Raw genomic sequence first — 19,256 nt, forward strand, 5'->3', positions numbered from 1 at the left:
TTTTTTTAATCTCATTTCCTGGCATTACCAGATGCTATAGCATCACCTTAAATTGCCTGCTCCAGTTCTAGAACAGTCACATCTCCTTGGTGCCCTTTTTCCTATTACTGAAGAAACCAAAATCTAGGTACTGGGTGTGTTAATTGCTACTCATGTATTACATTAACTTTTGATTTGGGTTATTTATTTATTTATTTTTTGGAATTATTATATTACTTATTTTTCAAATGAGTTTTGTCTTCCTTCCTTTTATCCTTGTTTTCCAATCCTCTGTCAAAATTATATTTAAATCTACAAGCAGAGCAAATATAGTTAAAATTTTTATCTGATAATTAAAATATTTAATTTTTTAAAAGATTTTATTTGTTTATTCATGAGAGACTCACAGAGAGAAGCAGAGATACAGACAGAAGGAAAAGCAGGCTCCTCACAGGGAACCCCATGCAGGACTCAATTCCCAGACCAGGATCACACTCTGAGTCGAAGGCAGATGCTGAACTACTGAGCCACCCAGGCATCCTATGATAGTTAAAATACTTAGTGTCCTTTTTGGGATGTCTTATTAGATATTGTTTCGTCTTTGGGGTATTCATTTGATCTTACTCCTCACTTGATAATTTCTCTATTGCCAGGAATATTGCATTTGAAAAATTACAAAAGTATTTCAATATCTGTGATCATGCCATATTTCTCCATTAACTGTTAACATTCATGTATGCAGGTGGCTAGGGGCACTAGCATTATAGCAAATTTTGACAAGATCAATTGAAAACTATAAATTAGACATTAAAGCTATTTATCTCCATCTCTACTATCTTACCTAGATGTCTGGCCTTCAAAACAACTTAAAAGGTATATAAAAATCAAAATAAACATTACACTGTCAAGGGATAGAACCAGATTCAAGTATGACACAGACATTAGAAGAAAAAAACAAAATTTTAAATAATTATGATTATACTGATAAAAGCATTAATGGAGAATCTTTATAGTGGTTGTATCCAAAGAACTAATGAAAATATCCAGGACTGATAAATGAGCTACAAATATTTTTGAAGAATTGGAAGCACCAGTTCTACACCATTACAACAATACCCATTGAACAAGCCCTTTTCTTTGTTGCTTGTCCCCCTCAATCTGTTCAAACTTTATTGCAACTTCTCCTTGATATAAGCATAGTAAAGTCATATTGCAGCTAGCAATATGGAAATGAGAAGTGAAGTGCTGAGTTAGAAAGGAGAAAAGGACCATGCCATAGTTTCCTATCTCTTTCTTGACTTCAGACATCCCATGGGAATAAAAAGATCTTCTTTAACCCATGTTTACAGCTATGATTAGTACATAGTAACAAATATATAAAGTACTGCAGTGGGACTGCCTTGTGACTTAAAGTAATTATAAACTTTATTATTTAAAAATAACCATAAAAGACCTAAGACCTACTCAAGTTTAAATCCAGGAGCAATATAAATACATAACCTAGCCCCATGAAAATTTTTTAAAAGAGATTAAAATTAAATGATATTCTTAAAATATTAGAAAATTTAATCCAATAATGTATAAAAAGAATTATGCACCACAACCAAGTAGGAGTTATCTCAGGTTCAAAATTTGCAAATCAATTAATACAATGCATTACAGCTAACTGAAAAAGAAAAAATCCCAGGACCATGTCAATAGATGCGGAAAAAGCATTTGACAAAATCCAACACCAACTCATGATTTTAAAAAAATCTCATAAACTAAAAATAGTTGAGAACTTCTTCAAGTTGATAAAGAATATTTGCAAAAGTCTATAGCTAATAATGTGCTTAATGGTAGGAAGCTGAAAGCTTTCCCCCTGAAATCAGATATAAGACAGGATGACAGCTCTCACCACTCTTTTTCAACATTGTACTGAAATCCTAGATAATGTGATAAGATAAGAAAAGGAAATAAAAGATTTACAGATTGGAAAGGAAGAAACAAAACTGTCTTTGTTCACAAATGATATGATCACCTATATAGAAAGTCTGAAAAAATTCGACAAACTCTTAAAACGAATAACTGATTATAGCAAGGTTGTAGGATATAAGTTACTATAGAAAAGTCTGTTGTTTTCCTATATATCAACAATATATGAAACATACAAAGGAGAATTTGAAAGTAAAAACAGTATCACATTACCATCCCTCAATATGAAATACTTAGGTTATAAATATAATATAATACATACAAGGTATAAATGAGGGAAACTACAAAATTTGGATGAATGAAATCAAAGAAGAATGAAATAAATGAAGAGATATTTCATATTCATGGATAGAAAAACTTGATATTATAAAGATGTATTTCCATCTTGATCTATAGTTTCAGTGCAATCCCATTCAAAAGCTCAGCAAGTTGTTTTGTAGTATTAACAAACTGATTCTAAAGTTTATATGAAGAAATAAAAGGTTGAAGGGGAAGAATAAATTTGGAGACTGACACTAATTAACTTCAGAGCTTACTTTAAAGCTTTAGTAATCAACACAGTGTGGTATTGGAGAAACAATAGACAAATAGATTAATGGAACAAAATGAAGAACCCATATACCCACATAAATTTAGTCAACTGATTTTTGAAAAAAGAGTAAAGATAATACAATGGAAAAAAGATAGTCTGCTGGAACAACTGGACATCCACATGCAAAAAAAGTTAAATCTAGACATAGATCTAATGTCTTTCACAAAATTAATTAAGAGTGGATGATGGATCTAAATTAAAGTGCAAAACTGTAAATGTTCTGAACAATAACAGGAGAAAATCCAGATGACCCTGGGTATGGTGGTGACTTTTCACCTGCAATGCCAAAGCACAATCTATGAAAGAAAAATTAATATGGACTTCAGTAAAATGGAAATCTCTTTCTGTGAAAGATATTCTCAAAAGAATAAAAAGACAAGGCATAGACTGGGGGGAAATATTATCAAAAGACTTATCAGATAAAGGATTGTTACCTAAATACAAAAGAACTTAAAACCCAACAACAAGGACATCAACAACCCAATTAAGAGATGGTGAAAAAGCCTTAAAAGACACAACACCATAGAAAACATACAAAGAGCAAATAAGCACGTGAAGGATGCTCCACATCATGTGTCATCAGGGAAATGAAAATCAAAACATTAAGATATCCCTGCATACCTATTAGAAGGGCCAAAATCAGAAACAATGACAAAACCAAATGCTGGTGAGAATGTGGAACAATATGAACTCTCAGTCATTGATGGTGGTAATATAAAATGGGATAGCCACTCTCGAAGACAGTTTGACAGTTTCTCACATAACTACACATACTCTTACCATATGATCCTGCAATCATGCTCTGAGGTATTTATCTAGCATGTTTGAAAATATATTACCACACCAAAACTTGCACTAGACATTCTGTTAATAAATGACCTGTTTCAAAATAAAGGATACTAGAATAATAATAATTATTATTATTATTAATTTTTTGCTATGAAAGTCTGATATAATTGGTGAAATCTAAATGTAGTTTGTAGACTACAATGTTATATGAATGTTAAATTCCTAATATTGATAATTCCACCATAATTATGTAAGAAAATATCCTTATTCTTTATCAAACATACACTAAAGTATTTGCAGTGTTTTATTCTTCTTCCTAAATCTTACTTCCTCTCTCTGGCTCTTCTCTCAATAGCCTAAATAGCTGAAAAACAGTTTAGGGATGCCAAAAAAAAAAAAAAAAGAAAAGAAAAAAAGAAAGAGAGAGAGAGAGAAAGAAAGAGAGAAAGAGATGAAGACAAAAATAGAGGGACAGGAGGTGGGGATAGAGGGAGAGGAGAGAAAGACAGGGAGAGAGAATGCTAAAGTAAATGTGGGAAATTTAATAATTGGGACATTTGGTTGAAAAGTATACAGTTCTATAACCAATCTTAAAATTTTTCTGTTGGTTTAAAATTAATTGAAAATAAAATTCAATCTGCAAACAACATAATTTTCTACAGATGAAGGAAATTTGCCTAAATAAATCAAGTTTTAAACTGTGTAATTTTGATTTCAATCAATATGATGAATATAAAATGTACAAATATAATCACAACTTCCAAAATCCACAAAAGTTAAAAATACCAAGATATCCCTTTTTTTTGTATTTCATATTTGTATGATTACTAATGACCTTTAGATATGGACTCCATCAAATTTACTTGTTTTTTCAATTTAACACTGCACTTTGAAAGAAATATGATTTTAGTTTCTCCTAAATTAAGTTGAGTTCCTTGACTTTGTCATGCAGATTTCTTAAATTACAGATATTATTTACAGTTTTAAAAAGTCTTTGGAGCAGCCTGAGTGGCTCAGCGGTTTAGTGCTGCCTTCAGCCCAGGACCTGATCCTGGGGTCCCTGAATTGAGTCACGTGTCAGACTCTCTGCATGGAGCCTACTTCTCCTTCTGTCTGTGTCTCTGCCTCTGTGTGTGTGTGTGTGTGTCTCTCATGAATAAATAAATAAAATCTTAAAAATATTAAAAAATTAAAAAATTAAAAGTCTTTGGATTATAATCCAAAGATAAAAGATGTAAAGATTATCATTTAAAGTGCCAGGATGAATAATTCTTTTGTGAAGGTAAGTAATCTACATTACATCAGTATTGGAATACATTCTAGTAGCTCTAATGTCATTTTTCAATATTGACTTTTCCTGATTGGTCTGATATTGTGAAGGAATAAATCTTAAGGTCAAAACTTTAATAAAACTATCTGTCTACCATTTTGCTTCAAAAAGTGTAAGTTATCTTTGATTTTTAGGGATATCTTTGCAACATTAGTATTTTTAGAGACTTCTTAAACCAGGTGTTATCATAAAACAAAAACAAAACCCAAAAACCCCTAAACCAAAAAAAAAAAAAAAACAAAACAAAAAAACTACATCACATTTTTCATAGAAAATTACCAGCTCCTGGGAGTTTTGCTCACCAGAAATTCCCAGTGAGGAAGAGTTTAGGTTCTTTGAGATGGCAAAATCCAAAAGTAGCTCTCATCCACTCCTCCTGGGATTAACTTTGGACCCCAGAGAAGTCTTCCAAAAAGTATTGAAAAACTTACTGCTAAACTTATTGAAGCTATTCAGGCTGTAGGGTGAAAGGGCATGGCTAGATCTTAAAAAACTGAGTGCGATACTAGGAAAGCCTGCAGGAAAGGCTCTGGTAACAGTGCTGACATGTCAGTAGAGGGCTGCTTAAGTAGTTAAGAAAGTAGACATGCATGCTAAGATGTGGACAATGGGAGTCAACCATAGTAATTCAGGTATTTAAAGGAAATATACCTGATGGTCTTTTCACAGACTGGTATAACAGGGCATATTTTTATTCGTATGGATAATTGTTTTAAAAAATACACTTCAGGAAGTCATTGATGTGTTTTGAAGAAATATGTTTCTAACCAAAGCTGAAAATGTGGACTAAGAGTGAGTGAATGAGTGAATATCGTTGTTGTTTTTTTTTGTTTTTGCTTTTGTTTTTGTGTTAGGTAATTGGATTTGTAGGAAAAATAAGGTAGAGAATATCAAGTTTGTATAGTATTCTGAATAAAAGAAGCTCCTAAAAATAAATAATAAATAAATAAATAAATAAATAAATAAATAAAGCTCCTACTTAGAAGTTGTCAATGTAAGTTGCTTCTTAATTCAGGAGGCATTTTGAATCACTTTTGTAAGTAAAATTTTATACAGCTACTGATTTGATGCTGTTAATGGATAATAGGATATTTTAGGAGCTAAACTACACCTTTAAATAGAACAGGTGCAAAAATTTTCAAAAACATTCATATGTATAGTGCATGAGAATTGCCAGCAAAATGTTAAAAAAAAATAGAGCTACATTTTCTAACATTTTTCCATCGTGAGTACAATTTATAGTCAAGTAGACTAAAGACCCCGTCCTTAATGCATTCTCTATTATCTAGAAAGCGCTGGTCCAGTGGCATTTTCTGGCTGAACTGAACAGAAACTTGAGTTGGTAGAAAGACATGTTCTTTAATTTTGAGTCATGCTACTGGAATATTTTCTTATTTTTGTGAGGTGCATACATTTGAGATGAAGTCTTTTAGCCATTTTGTTGAAAAAATTTTTTTTTAACTGTCAAATAAATTATTTATCTTACTGAATACAAACCAACAAAACGGGCAGCCCCAGGTGGCTCCCCGGTTTAGTGCCACCTTCAGTCCAGCGCCTGGTCCTGGAGACCTGGGATTGAGTCCCACATCGGGCTCCCTGAATGGAGCCTGCTTCTCCCTCTGCCTGTGTCTCTGCCTCTCTCTCAGTCTCTCTGTGTGTTTCTCATGAATAAATAAATAAAATATTTAAAAAATAATTTAAAAAATGATTCAAACAAAGCAAAACAAAATGAAAACCTTGGGTCTTATATATTTGATACTATAGATCTAAATTCAATACAAATATTGAAATATTATCTTATCCAGTATACACATATAAATGTATTATATATACATCTTTAAACTACTTAAAGTAGTTTATGCAAACTACTTAAACTACTTATGCAAATATAAGTATATTATAATTTATTATATTTGTATATTGCCTTATAATATATAAATTCATATGGATATATAAATTTATATATATGAAATGTATATGTATTCTCAGAAGTAACATTTAAAAATTAAAACATATAAAAATAGCATCAAGTGCTCTGTGATCCTCACCCCGTATTCCCATGACTGATTCTTATCTCCGTTTTAGGAATTAATTTAGGAGGAAATCCTGTCTCTCACTAATGCAAGCATTCCTACAAAGTGTATGGGAATTCCAGGCAGTTTCACTGCTAAAAAACGTCAAAGAGAAACATCCCATTAAGCCCCAAGTGAAAAAGAATGCCAACAACAATTAAGCTGAAGCAGCTTTACTGGCCCCACTGCTCTCACTTAGACAGAGTCGTGGAACAGTATTTAATCAGAAGGGATTGGGAAAGGATTATAATAGATTTTGCTTACCTTAACCAGGGCATTGAATGCTCAGCAATATGTAAACTCCAAGATGTAACTACATATAAGATTTTCAGAGGGAAAGTAGAATGCCGCAATAAAGCAGGAATCTCAATTTCTCTCCTCTCTGAACTTTAGAATGTGGTTAGCTCAGCTGAACACAGGGGACCCATCCCATTGTTAGCAGTACAGCGGAGAGTGGGAAATTGTAACTTAGAGCTTTAAAGGTTAGTCCATGCTCCAAAAAGACGTATAAAGGCAACACAGAGCCTGGCATTGTTTATCATCGGTAGACACAGTCCCCACACAATATCACTGACTTCTGTGTCAGTGGAGAACTCTGAAACCTTGTTCAATAGGCCGTCCACCTGATAAAGCACAGCTACCCTGAGACTGAACAAAAAAAGATGAATCAAATTTACGTCTCCTCTTGTAAAGCATCCACTCTCCTAAAGAGTCTCTTCAGTAACTGAAGTGCTTAGAATTATGCAAGGATTGACATTTACTCATATTTTTAAAGAAAATAAATAAGTAAAAGTATCTAAATTAATAAATTTAGCCTAAGTGTTCAGAGAGGCATTACAAACTATAATATATACAATATTCCTTATTTCTTCCCCCAAAGAAGTGGTTTTAAATATAAATGAAATTTCTGGTTGAGTAAGATGCATCCAATTGAAAGCTTTTTTTTTTTTTTTTTTTTTGTAATGAGCAAACAAAAAAATGAGCATTTACTATGTGCCAAGCACTTTGCAATGTGTTTTAAGGAAGATAAACAGAAAGAAAATATGAACTTTGCATATTTCACAATCTCAGGGGAATAATAATAAGCATAGAGAAATCATTTAATACATACCAGATAATACAACATTTTGAAAGACAGTTTTTAAAATGCAATAATAGCTCAACGTAGAAAGAGAGAAACTGACCAAGAGTAATGAGTAAAATCAGGAAGTGTTCATGGAGGGTCTGACATGTCAGCATGACCTTCAAGGTTGAGTACAATTTCCTTAAGTAGAAATAGCTGTGAAGGATATTCAAGGCAAAGAGACAGAATTAGTGAGGACATGGTCTGGAATAAAATTTACAGAGATTCAGGAGACGTTAAGAAATCTGTTTTTGCTTGGTCACGGACTTCATAACTTGGAGTGCAAGTAACTTGCAAATCAGATGGGTCCCTGTATTAGACACTGTACTTCAGTTCAGGCCAACCCAACCTTTTTCTCTGTCACTGGGCTCCAGCACAGAAGATGAAAAAGCTAATTCTCTTATTGTCCCAATGCCTCTTAAGCTTGGCCATGAAACACTATTCTACTAATTTGGGAAAGAAAGTGTTCTAGTGCTGTTGTTACTATTATTTCCTGCCAAACATTCCTAACTGCTATATCACACCTTAAATAAATTTGGAATAAATGAAATAAATGCACTCCAGAGAGAAACTCTAAATGTTCCCAAATCATCCTTTGTTTTTATTGCCAATGAATAACCTCCTAATGCTCATATGAGAAGAAATACTAAAAGACGACACTTGTCCACTTTGTCTCAGCAGAAGATGAGATTAGAAGAGGGAATAATTTCCAAAGTGTAATGGCATCCAGTGACATGGCAGCAGCAAACAAATACAAAATAAAAATTAGTAAATAGTTAAAAAGATAACCACTTGAAATACAAATCTCTCCGTGAGGAATTCCCACTATAATTTCCACTAGTACATCCTGAATGTGCATTATAGGGAAAGCTGAGCAAGGTTAGATATTCATTAAAGTAGGTAGGGCAGTGCCCAGTGCAGAATGAAGACAAGAGTGACAACTACACACATCCAGCTCCTAATCCCTCAACTCAAGAGCAGGGTTTAAAAATCAGACAGCAAAGATAATTAATTTCTGTTATTTATGGAGCCACAGCAGACCTAGGTTACCCCCACCCAGTCAAAGATAAATATGTAATGAGGAAGAAATGAAACCTATTTAATTCAAGAATATAGAACAGTAAGTAAATAACAAATAAATAAGGATAAGGGCTTATTATGCAGAATGCCAATGAAGCACCGATTTTGGGAATTGATTTGCTCCCAAAATAAAAAAAAAAAACAAATGTAGTTACTACTTAGCAACATCAAGAAGTAATGAATAACATGGATTTAATGAACTGAAGTTTCAAAGATTACATGCTAAGACAACGGAAGAAAATTTAAAAGAAGCTATGAGGAAAGAAATAGAGAAACAATACCTTTTATCAACCAAGAGACACATTCGAAACAATGAGGAATGAAACACTGGTAGGTAATACACAAAACCTAATCAGTTATGTATAGAATAAGGTTGAAAAAACCACGGTGAAAGCAAATAAAAATGATTATTAGAACCAAAATGGCAGATATGAATGAATACAACATAAAGATGATTAGAAACTAAGGAAATTTTAAAAATCAAATAGAAAATAGAAGATTAAAAAAAGTATTTCTTAAAATGAGAGAAGAGTCTTCTAGGAAATTTAATAGAAAATGATAAAGAAACAATTTATTCAAATGATATTCCGAAATTTAAGGAAAATTGATTGTAAAAATAAAGTCAGCATTTATTTCCAAACCCATGAATTATCTCACTTAGATAATAACAAAAAATTCTATATGATAATGTTTCCTTATTTTATAAAAGAATATCCTAACCAAACTCATTCAGTAATTGAACAATGGATTTAAATTTAGAATCCAGGACCATGCCACTACAAAGGCTGAGTTTGGAATCACCATTCTACACAGATCTCCCTGGATTTAGGATAAGCCACATCTCGATAAACCCATCATAACTCGAAAATACCAGGAGTCAAAAATGCATCTAAAGCCCTAACCTAACAAACATCATCCTTACCTTAGCCTACCTTAAGCATGCTCAGAACACTTAACATTAGTCTACAGTTGGACAAGATCATCTAATACAAAGCCTGTTTGTTAGTAAAATGTTAAATACTAGAATTTATCATAGAATTTATCAAATATTGTACTAAAAGTGAGAAACAGAATGATTATATGGGTATAGGATGATTGCCAGTGTATTACCCTTATGGTTCCTTGGCCATCTGGGTTTTGTGGCTCACTGCTTCTGCCCCATTCTGTATATTGATAGCCTGGGAAAAGAACAAAATTCAAATTTGAAGCACAGTTTCTATAGAATATGTATTGATTCGAAAATGGCAAGTCGAAAAAATCATATATCCAACCATTGTTAAGTTGGCAATCGTCTGTATTCTATAAGATATTAGGAAATAAATTCATTTACTTCTCATCTGTTTGGTCTCATAAATCTCTCCAAATAAGACATACACTTTCCTTTGAGGAGACATAGTCTATTGCCTTCACAGTGACCATTTCCCCTAAAGCCCCAATTTTCTTCAGGAGCCACCTACTCCCAAGCAGTTCACATGACTCAGAAGATGCTAATCCCATATCCAACTCTGAGTGCGGGTGGGTGTATATTAGCTTAAGCTGATCATGGGCATCTCAGCTATTTTGCCAGGGACTGGTTAAAGAATCTTGGCTTATACTAATCAGTGAATATTATTTTTTGATGACAGTTGTTGAATGAGCACTTTATCTAAGTTGGACCAGTCAGACTGAACAGAAAAATTTCATATTCTATGGCTCTGGGACAGACTCTTCTCTTTCTTGTCCTAGAAGTGAACAAGGAAGTGCCTTGCCTTGTTTTCTGCTAATAGCCATCTTATGATGATGAGAATAGGCTGTCTGAAGAAATCAAGAAACCCTGCATACCAGTGAGGGAAGAGTTGAGTTGAGGGAAGAGCAAACAAATGGAGCTAGAGGCTGGAACTATCCTACTTTCAGACTTTAGGTTGAGGTAAAAGTGTCCTTGTTTTAGCCATTTGATTCAAGTTTTTTGATACTTAACTGGCACAACTATTTTCCTTGATGACACACATGTGCATTCATACACACAAACACATGTACACCACATGATGTTCACGTTATTGAATATCAAAGGCATCATATCTACTCGGGCCTTGGCCTTAGTAATGTGCCTTTGTATTCAGAAAAAAAGTGCTTATGTCCACATCTCAAGTTATAATGGGATGCTTAAAGTAGTCTATATATATTGATTAAAGAAAATAGAAAAAAATCAACTTCTTTCCTGGTCTATGGCAAACAAAAAACTAGTTTTTTGTCAATTCCTATAGAAAAATAAGTGAAGGAATATTAATAAATAAAGAAATATGCTTTAAAATAGAAAGACGTGAATTTATTTTAGGAGTAGTTAAGAGGAAAGACTATATTTCCATTTCTCTAGCCTCTCTATACTTGGAGGATACATGCCATCCCAAATTCCTGTTCTTCTGCTAGTTCCCAATACCAGGGCAACATTAACTAATCCTGAAACATTAGCAGCCAACCCAAGGCTTTCTGAAGTTGTCTGAAGCCCCATCTCTAGGTGACTTCACTGCTTTTTGCTTGCTTGCCAGTTAGTGAAGTAATTCAACAGGACCCCAGAATGTACAACAGGTAAGAAGACAGAAGAACCATTTTGAGTGTTGATCTCTAGTTTTACAGAAAGTATAAAAGGAATGCATGAAAGAGATTGGTTGGAGCTACTGAGGTTAAGGTTTCATTCACATGTCATCTCAAAAACAAGAACAACAACCTTTGATTCCCTTTCTCTCGTGAATACTGATGGTCATACCCAGACAAATGTTGAGAGAGTGGAGATGAGAGATGAGGCATTATTAGTTCAGGGAATTTCAACCTTATTGAATGTCTAAGGCCATAGATTTGGTCTGATGAAAAGAGTATCTCTATTAGAGAAATCTTTTGGCTAAAAGTAATATATCTCCTCTTGTTTAAGTAACTGGGGACTGAAATGTTTATGTTTGCTCTTGGCAAATTTGAGCAGAAGAGGCAGTTTGGGATGAGATGATGTGTAGGCCATCTTAAAGGTTTTTGTCTTTATTCTAAGAGGAATTATAAATGATTTATAACTCATATTACATGGAAAGGAAGCTTTGGGTCAAATATGAATCAATGGGAATTCATCCTATAGCAATCAGTCATGCATTAGAAATAGATGCCTAGGATTTTAAATAAAGACCTGTGTATTAGTCCTAAAGATACAAAGCATTTTAATAATGACAGATTTTTTAAAATAAAAAATAAACAATAAATGTGTAGAGAATTTGAGTTAAAAGGAGTATGCTTCAATTCTATTCCATACCAATGATGTTAGAGCTTAGTTGCAATATCAACATAAAGGCATGCTCATAAATGTGAGGACTCAGGAGTCCAACCCTATATATACCCTTTTCACAAAGCCCTATTTCTTAGTGAAACCCAGCACTAACCCAGAGATATCCCAACATAAAGAATACACAAATGGGGACATGGATGATAAAGGATAAAGAACAAGTTTTAATTTTCTCTAAATCTAAAACTCTTTAGAAATTACATATATAATACAGAATGCAGATTTCAAAGTTTGTAAATAAAATATTATGGGATAAAAATAAACTGGACTGAGACAGACATCACAAAATACACTAACAAAAAACTGGAAAGATAATTGGAAGAGGAAGTAGAAGATACTACTTCTTTTATCCTTCAAATAAGGAATAACAATTTTGCTTCAGTGTGACACTAATCAATCAATACATATTGATCCCATTGTTTTATTTAAAGTTACAAAGAATAAAACAAATAGGTTGTATATCTTCCAAATTATCATAACAAAAAAGAAATAGAGATATTGCAAAAGATTAAAAATAAAAATATTTATTCAGCCTTTCAGTGAATATTTATGAGGTTACTATTATTTCTACACCTTGTTTAGAGATACAATGGAGAGGAAAATCAACATGTCCCCATCTTTCTGGAATCTTGAAATCATTTTGGAGTAAAATATTAAGTCAATAGTTACTATTGAATTATTATCACTATTGACTACGATAACAGCTAAATAATGAAAGTAAAGTCTAAAAGCATGTAACTAGAGCATGTGACATGGTTTTGGGATAGGGAAGTTCTCTGAGAAAAGCGCAGTGATATGATGGTGAAGAGAAGGAAAAAGCAATTTGGTCAGTGGAGCCAGCTTGAGCAAAAGTCCCAAATCAGGGAAGAGAGGGTTGTGAAGAAAGTGAAATAATATTTGTATAACAGCTGAAATGCAGAGAACAAAGACAATGGTGACATTAACTCTGAGGGGAAGAACGGACAAAGGACAAATGCCTATGGCGGATTGTGTTCTCTTCCCTAAGCATCCACCCCCTTCTTCTAGGGGTGGCACAGTCCAGCTCTTGCCCTATGACTTCAGCACTATTCCACAGGGCAGAGACCTTCCCGACTGCACTGCCTGCTGTGGCCTTGTCACTTGTTTTGGTCAGTGCAAAGGGATTGAATGTGACATCCACCACTTCTGAGCAAAAGGTTTTTGCAGATTGTAGGATTCACTTTGTGTCACTGCTCCTAACCATAAAAACAGAACATTCTGGATAGGGCCTGGTGCTTCAACATGGGTCCCAATATAAGTAGGTTCATGGGGCTCAGGCCAGCCACAAAGACCCTGTAGCATTCATGTAAATCAAGGAACAAATATATGAATGTTCATGATTATGTGCTGTAGAGATTTTGAGATTTCGTTAGCTTACACATAGCCTAGTAAAAGTTCACTAAAAGAGTTTCTAATTCATACTTTGACAAAAAAATCAATAAAAACTTCCCCCCGACAAACACCATGGATCATGATTATATACGTGCAAATTTATTCACACATAGAGATGCATCGAGACCATTTCTTAAAAAAAATATATATAGTTTTTTGGTTATCTGAGTGTCAGTATTTCTGCCATTTTTAAAAATAGTTTTTCTTGGGGCGCTTGGGTGACTCAGTCAGTTAAGTGTCTGCCTTTGGCTCAGGTCATGATCCCAGGGTCCTGGGATGGAGCCCCACGTAGGGCTCCCTGCTCCGTAGGGAGCTTGCTTCTCCCTCTCTTCACCACTCATGCTCTCTCTATCTCTGTCTCTCTCTCAAATAAATAAAATCTTTAAAAAAAATTCTTTTTCTCTAAACTTGTGAATATGTGGGAATTTTGTAGTTTTTTTTTTAATTTCACTAATAGAAAAATAAAATAAGAACAAGATTTTAAAAAATATTTTCAATATAACCTACCAGAAGTAACAAGATTATTATAATAGTTACCAGGCTGTTGGGATTAAGAAACTTTTATTGGAAAGATGTATGGCATATATCACATGACAGATCAAAATAGTGCTTTCAACCTCAGCATAGTACCCGGATAACTTCTTAGAATACAGATTACTAAACCCTACCCCTTGAATCTCTGATTCCTTAGATATCAAGAGGGGCCAGTGATTTTCATTTCAACTATTCCCATGTGTTGCTGAGGTTACTGACCCAACATCACAGTTAGAGGAGCAAGACATTAAGTGGCTGGTCAGATCCATGTCCTGATAAGAATTTTACTTTGGATTCACAATTTCAAAAAATCAATTCATTTGATTGTTCCTTTTGGCCGAACGAGTGCCTGAAAAACACTGAATTATTTGCCTCAATGCCTCTGTTTCTTTTCATATATATTGTTAGTAAGTAAAGAATTGAAGCCAGGTGAGTTCCAATTAAATAACTCTATTCTAAACATACTCGTAGAGTTAGGAATTCGGACGCACACATACACACATGAAGACATAAACACACGTACCTATTTCCTTCCTGTCTTTGGAAAAGCTAAATTTTCAGAGGTAATGCATCGATCTTATGATTTTAAAGAACCATCTCTGCTACTGAAATGGTTGTTTTCCCTTTCTTTTTGACTTAGATTTTTCTCCAGGCATTTAACATCCTTGACCCTGTTCATAAGCAGTTCACAAGTATCCTACACAACTAATTTTTTAACTTAGATCATCTTGTAAAATGGAATGGGCCTCATTATTGTAGTAGTAGACAATGAAGAAATAAGCAGATTATTGGTTTACTTTGCAGAAACTAGAATATTACTGAATTCCACTCTTCCATTAGAAAAAGATGAAAGAGGAGCCAAAGAAGGATTTTGGAGGTTTTAATTTTTTTTTCCAGTGTATCTTCCTTAAAGCCTGAGACAACATTTAAGCTTTATCACACATTTTTTTTCTCTCTTTTTTTTTTGCAAGGTCAAGATCCAGTATCCCATTAAAGCATTTTGCCAGAAGAAAAAGTTGTTAGAAAGTACATAAAATGCTAGGTGATCCGCTTTTAATGGAACTTGACTTTCTGAAACATCTGAAACACAACTGTCTTTTATTAAACTGAAATGAAGAGGTCTGGGCAGGAGTCTTGTGGGGACAGAAGACTCAGCCTTAGAGTCAAAGCCCTAAAACATTTCTTGTTATCACTGAACAGTTGCCCTTCTAGCCAGCTAACAAGAGGAGCATTAATAGCCTTTGAAAGGTACCCAACACAGATTGCCTTGAAGACAGTTATGTTGGTAAAACCACGGGTCTTCTAAGGAATAGTACAATTAAAACCAAGATATTGTGGGAGAGGCATTTGGGATTCAAAGAATTTTAGAGTTTTTTAAAAAAATAAAAAAAAATAAAATTTTAAACTAACTTAAAAAAAAAAGAATTTTAGAGTTAGAAAAACCTCGTTGAGTCTCATTTTCAAAGCCAGACGGTAAGTGTCTGCGCAACGAGAAGAGAGAAGAAAATTTAAATTGTAGTCTCTTTCTGGAAGCCCATAGAACCTAACTCGGAAGGAAAAAGTTTTCTGCAATACTTTTATTTTTAAATGAGTTTCCCTTGGCCCAGTGTGACTAGGGAACAGTCTCCAATGTGCCTATTCAAGGTTAGAATTTCAAAATCTTCATTAATATTTTGCTATTGCACCAGGATCATTCATGCTACGCTGCTTTTGCTAATTAAATTAATAGCTACAAATGCTTACCAAAGAGATTAACTTATGCACTGCCCTCCTAGAAGAGCTGGTTGCTAGGCAGCCCTGAGTGAAGGCCTGGCGCAAAGCTCCTTCTCTCAGGACAGAACCTTCTGTGCATCCTTGGCTGCGAGAATGAATGCTGCACTGCTTTCACTGAGAGCATTCACCTTCGTCTTTACATCTCAATTGCTTCTTTTTAATTATTTTAGCCACTCGGTGCATTCTAGTGTTTCAAGTCTATTTAATGTGAAGTATACGCATCTCATGCTTGGTGGACTCGCTTCAATGGCTTATCTTTCTTGTCTCTACACGAGCGTCAATCCTATGTTACCCATGGTTTTGCCGCTATCTGCAGGCGTGCTTGATGACTCTGCAGCTCTTGCCACAATTTCTAATAATCTAGATTTTTTTGCATATGACTTCAACTCATGTGTGGTCAAAGATTTGTGTAATAGAAATCCGGGTCTCCTGCACTACTTCGCTCTTTATTTTTAAGATCATATCCTCTATTTTGTTTTCCTTACTGCTTTATGTATAGACAGCACAGGCACTGGGTGTTCATCCTAAAGACAGAGAGGGAGGCTTTCTCCTGCTCTAGGATATACTTTCTGCTGCTGAATTTGCTGCCAGCAAGTTTGTCACTTGGAAAACTTGGCTTTAACTCAAACTCGAATTGACATTCTTTCTTCCTTGAAAACAAGTCTCTTCTAAACTTTAAACCAAATACAAATGAACAGTGAGTATTTGTATAACCAAGGCTATGAAAACTAAGTAATAAATGCATATCTATTGAAAGGACACTATTTAAAAAAATACTTTGATCATGATACTAGCCTAGCTCCGGTGTGATCAAGGAAATCTATGCAGAATGAGCTTTCTTGGAGAAACTTAACAGTCCTTGGTAAAAATAGCTTATTTCATCGTGAAAGACTAGCCAAAGCGTTGGGCTAAATGTCTGGTCCATGCCTACCTGGTTCTAATATAACCTCTGCCTTGGTCCCTGACTTTTTGCCTATCTCTCTGTAGTTGACATATGTGTTCATCTGTAAGTTGGTCTTTATCCATTCATGTGTGGCCGCATGTCTGGGTGCTCACAGAGGAAGGACTAGTGGAAGAAAAGTATCAGCGTGAGAATGTTTGAACAGCTCTACAGAAAAGCCATAAAAGTCACTAGAGTTTTGTGGTATTGCCTGTAATATTTAGTGTATGGCTATGTTTCTTTCGCTAAGGGAATCCATAATACACTTAAGTAGGATATAATTTTATTAATGCTCACATAACATACTAGAGGTGAGGGACCTGGTGGGAGGATACCGTGGTTCCAGAGAGCATTCAGTGACCTGGGTGCATTCTTTCTTGTTGCTCTGCCATGGGGTAAAAATGGAACTCATGTACATGGTAAGATTTGTGACACCGTATGTCACCTTATGACATAATCCGAATGTCATAATCTCCAGAATGTGGAGACCAAGTTAACTGCTTTTAAGTAAATGAAATAGAAATTTTATACATGTTTTGCCATAGCAAAATTTAGTTGTAGGGTCTAGTTGTAAGTGAGGCTATGAAAAAAATATAATTTCTAGCAGGCAATTACATGCCCAGCTAAAACCTTAATAATTTAAAAGAATTTAAGAATGAAGTTGGGTGAAGGTATTATTTCAGTGTAAATCAGAGAAGCAAAAGTATATTGATTAATATAAAAGAAGAATTTACAATAGAAACAAGGCACTATACATTGTGGCAAAAGGTGGATAAGGAAAGGTCTGGAGGGGAAGATAGATAACAAAAGTTAAAACCAGCCCTCTCAAAGTCTATGTGGTTAAGTGAGACCTTGAAGAGAAATCTGGGATACAAGGCATGTTAAGGAGAGTGGCAGAAAAGTCTATGGAAAACTGTCGTTTCTGTGTGGCTACTGCCTCTGTGGGTCCAAGCCAAGAGCGCGATGGTGTCACTGAGGTGGCTGTTGGTCAGTGAGGCTAGAAGACAGGAGGAAGACCAGAAGGCAAAACAAAAGAAAGCAAAAAACAAGCTTTGCCGTGCTGGGCACTGCCATGCCCGTCTTTTATAAACCTATCTAGAAGATCATTCGAGATTAACTGCTGTTGTATCACTTTGCCTCCAAATGTAGGCCAACTTCTAACCCAAGACCTTAAGGAAAGTGAGTTCTGATGAATGTAACCAACTTGTCAAAACCATACCATTTTTCATAATAAATTCCATCAAGTCAAAAATTCCCCCATGTAAACAAATCTGTTTTATCTCTATTTTACCTCTTTATGACTCCATCTGTTCATAATGCTTTATAAAGAAAAGCCACAAAGAAGACAAATGAAGAGGAGAGAGAGAAGTGACATGTAGGAAGGGAGAGAGATTGTTATGGGATGTGTGGGTCACGGATCTCTGGTCTCCAGTTAAGTCCACTGGGACACTAATGGGAGATTAACATCTTTTCAAAAATCTCTTCAAAATATTCTAAGTAGGCAAACTGACATCACCTAAGGGACATCTCTCAATTTTTGCACTCCTCAATAGTTAATCCTTAATAATTCTTTGGCAGATAAAAGTCTGTTTTATGGAACAACTGATCTGTGTTTTTGCTGAGGTCACTATGTACTGACAAAAGAGAGAGAGTTTATTTCTTGGCCTCTTCCTCCTTGGACAGAGTCTTGATGATTTCTTCCTTCTTGGCCTGGAGCTACTCTTCACAGTGCTTGTGTGCCTCCTTGGTCTTAGATCAAAAATACAGAACGCTTCATGAATTTGCATGTCATCCTTACGCAGGGGCCAGGCTAATCTTTTCTGCATAGTTCCAATTTTAGTAGGTATGCTGCTGAATTGAGCACAAGGTTTTAATTTAAGAAAATGGAGAAGAAATGATCCTGAGATATACAGAAACTTTTCTAAAGTCGCTTATAGTATATTATAGGGATCTTATTAGCAAATGAATTGACAGTGATTTCAGTTGTCCTATATTTTCACAAACTATATAAATGCAATTATGATTGGGTACTGTAGAATTATCCTCTTAATTAGAAAGGAAACATAGAAGGGAGAGAGATTAGGAACTTTAAAAAATCATTATCAGTTTCTCATCAAGGACGAACATCCTTCATTCTACTGCAGAGTTAGGATTAGCTTCAGCTCCCTCCAGTCAACTATAGTGGAACAGTTTCTAAATCAATCTTTTATCACAATTGCCATCACAGGTTCTCATCACTTTCTTCCTGTGCTGGTCAAATAATTCTTCTGGTTCTACTCTTTCCCTAATTTATCTGTCTTCATGATGTCCCAAAGATAATTTTCTAAAATAATAATAATAGCTTTTGCTTAAAACGGTG

The 19,256-nt window shown here is 34.6% G+C and overlaps 1 protein-coding gene and 1 non-coding gene across 2 annotated transcripts in view; both read right to left on the reverse strand.

The window, feature by feature from the left end:
- LOC144291364 (uncharacterized) overlaps window positions 1–17,281 on the reverse strand; it is a 148,270-nt gene extending 130,989 nt beyond the window's left edge. Inside the window, exons 1-2 of the mRNA XM_077860883.1 lie at window positions 17,204–17,281; window positions 10,050–10,117 (exon numbers count right to left, since the gene is read on the reverse strand). The gene's annotated coding sequence lies outside the window, so the exon portion shown is untranslated. The remainder of the gene's footprint in view (window positions 1–10,049; window positions 10,118–17,203) is intronic.
- Window positions 17,282–18,654: 1,373 nt separating this feature from the next.
- Window positions 18,655–18,761, reverse strand: LOC144292034 (U6 spliceosomal RNA). Its single transcript, XR_013359573.1, has one exon. It is a non-coding gene; the product is annotated as a U6 spliceosomal RNA (small nuclear RNA).
- Between the last annotated feature and the right edge of the window lie 495 nt (window positions 18,762–19,256).

Source organism: Canis aureus, chromosome 20 (genome assembly GCF_053574225.1).
Source record: "Canis aureus isolate CA01 chromosome 20, VMU_Caureus_v.1.0, whole genome shotgun sequence".
NCBI lineage: Eukaryota > Metazoa > Chordata > Mammalia > Carnivora > Canidae > Canis > Canis aureus.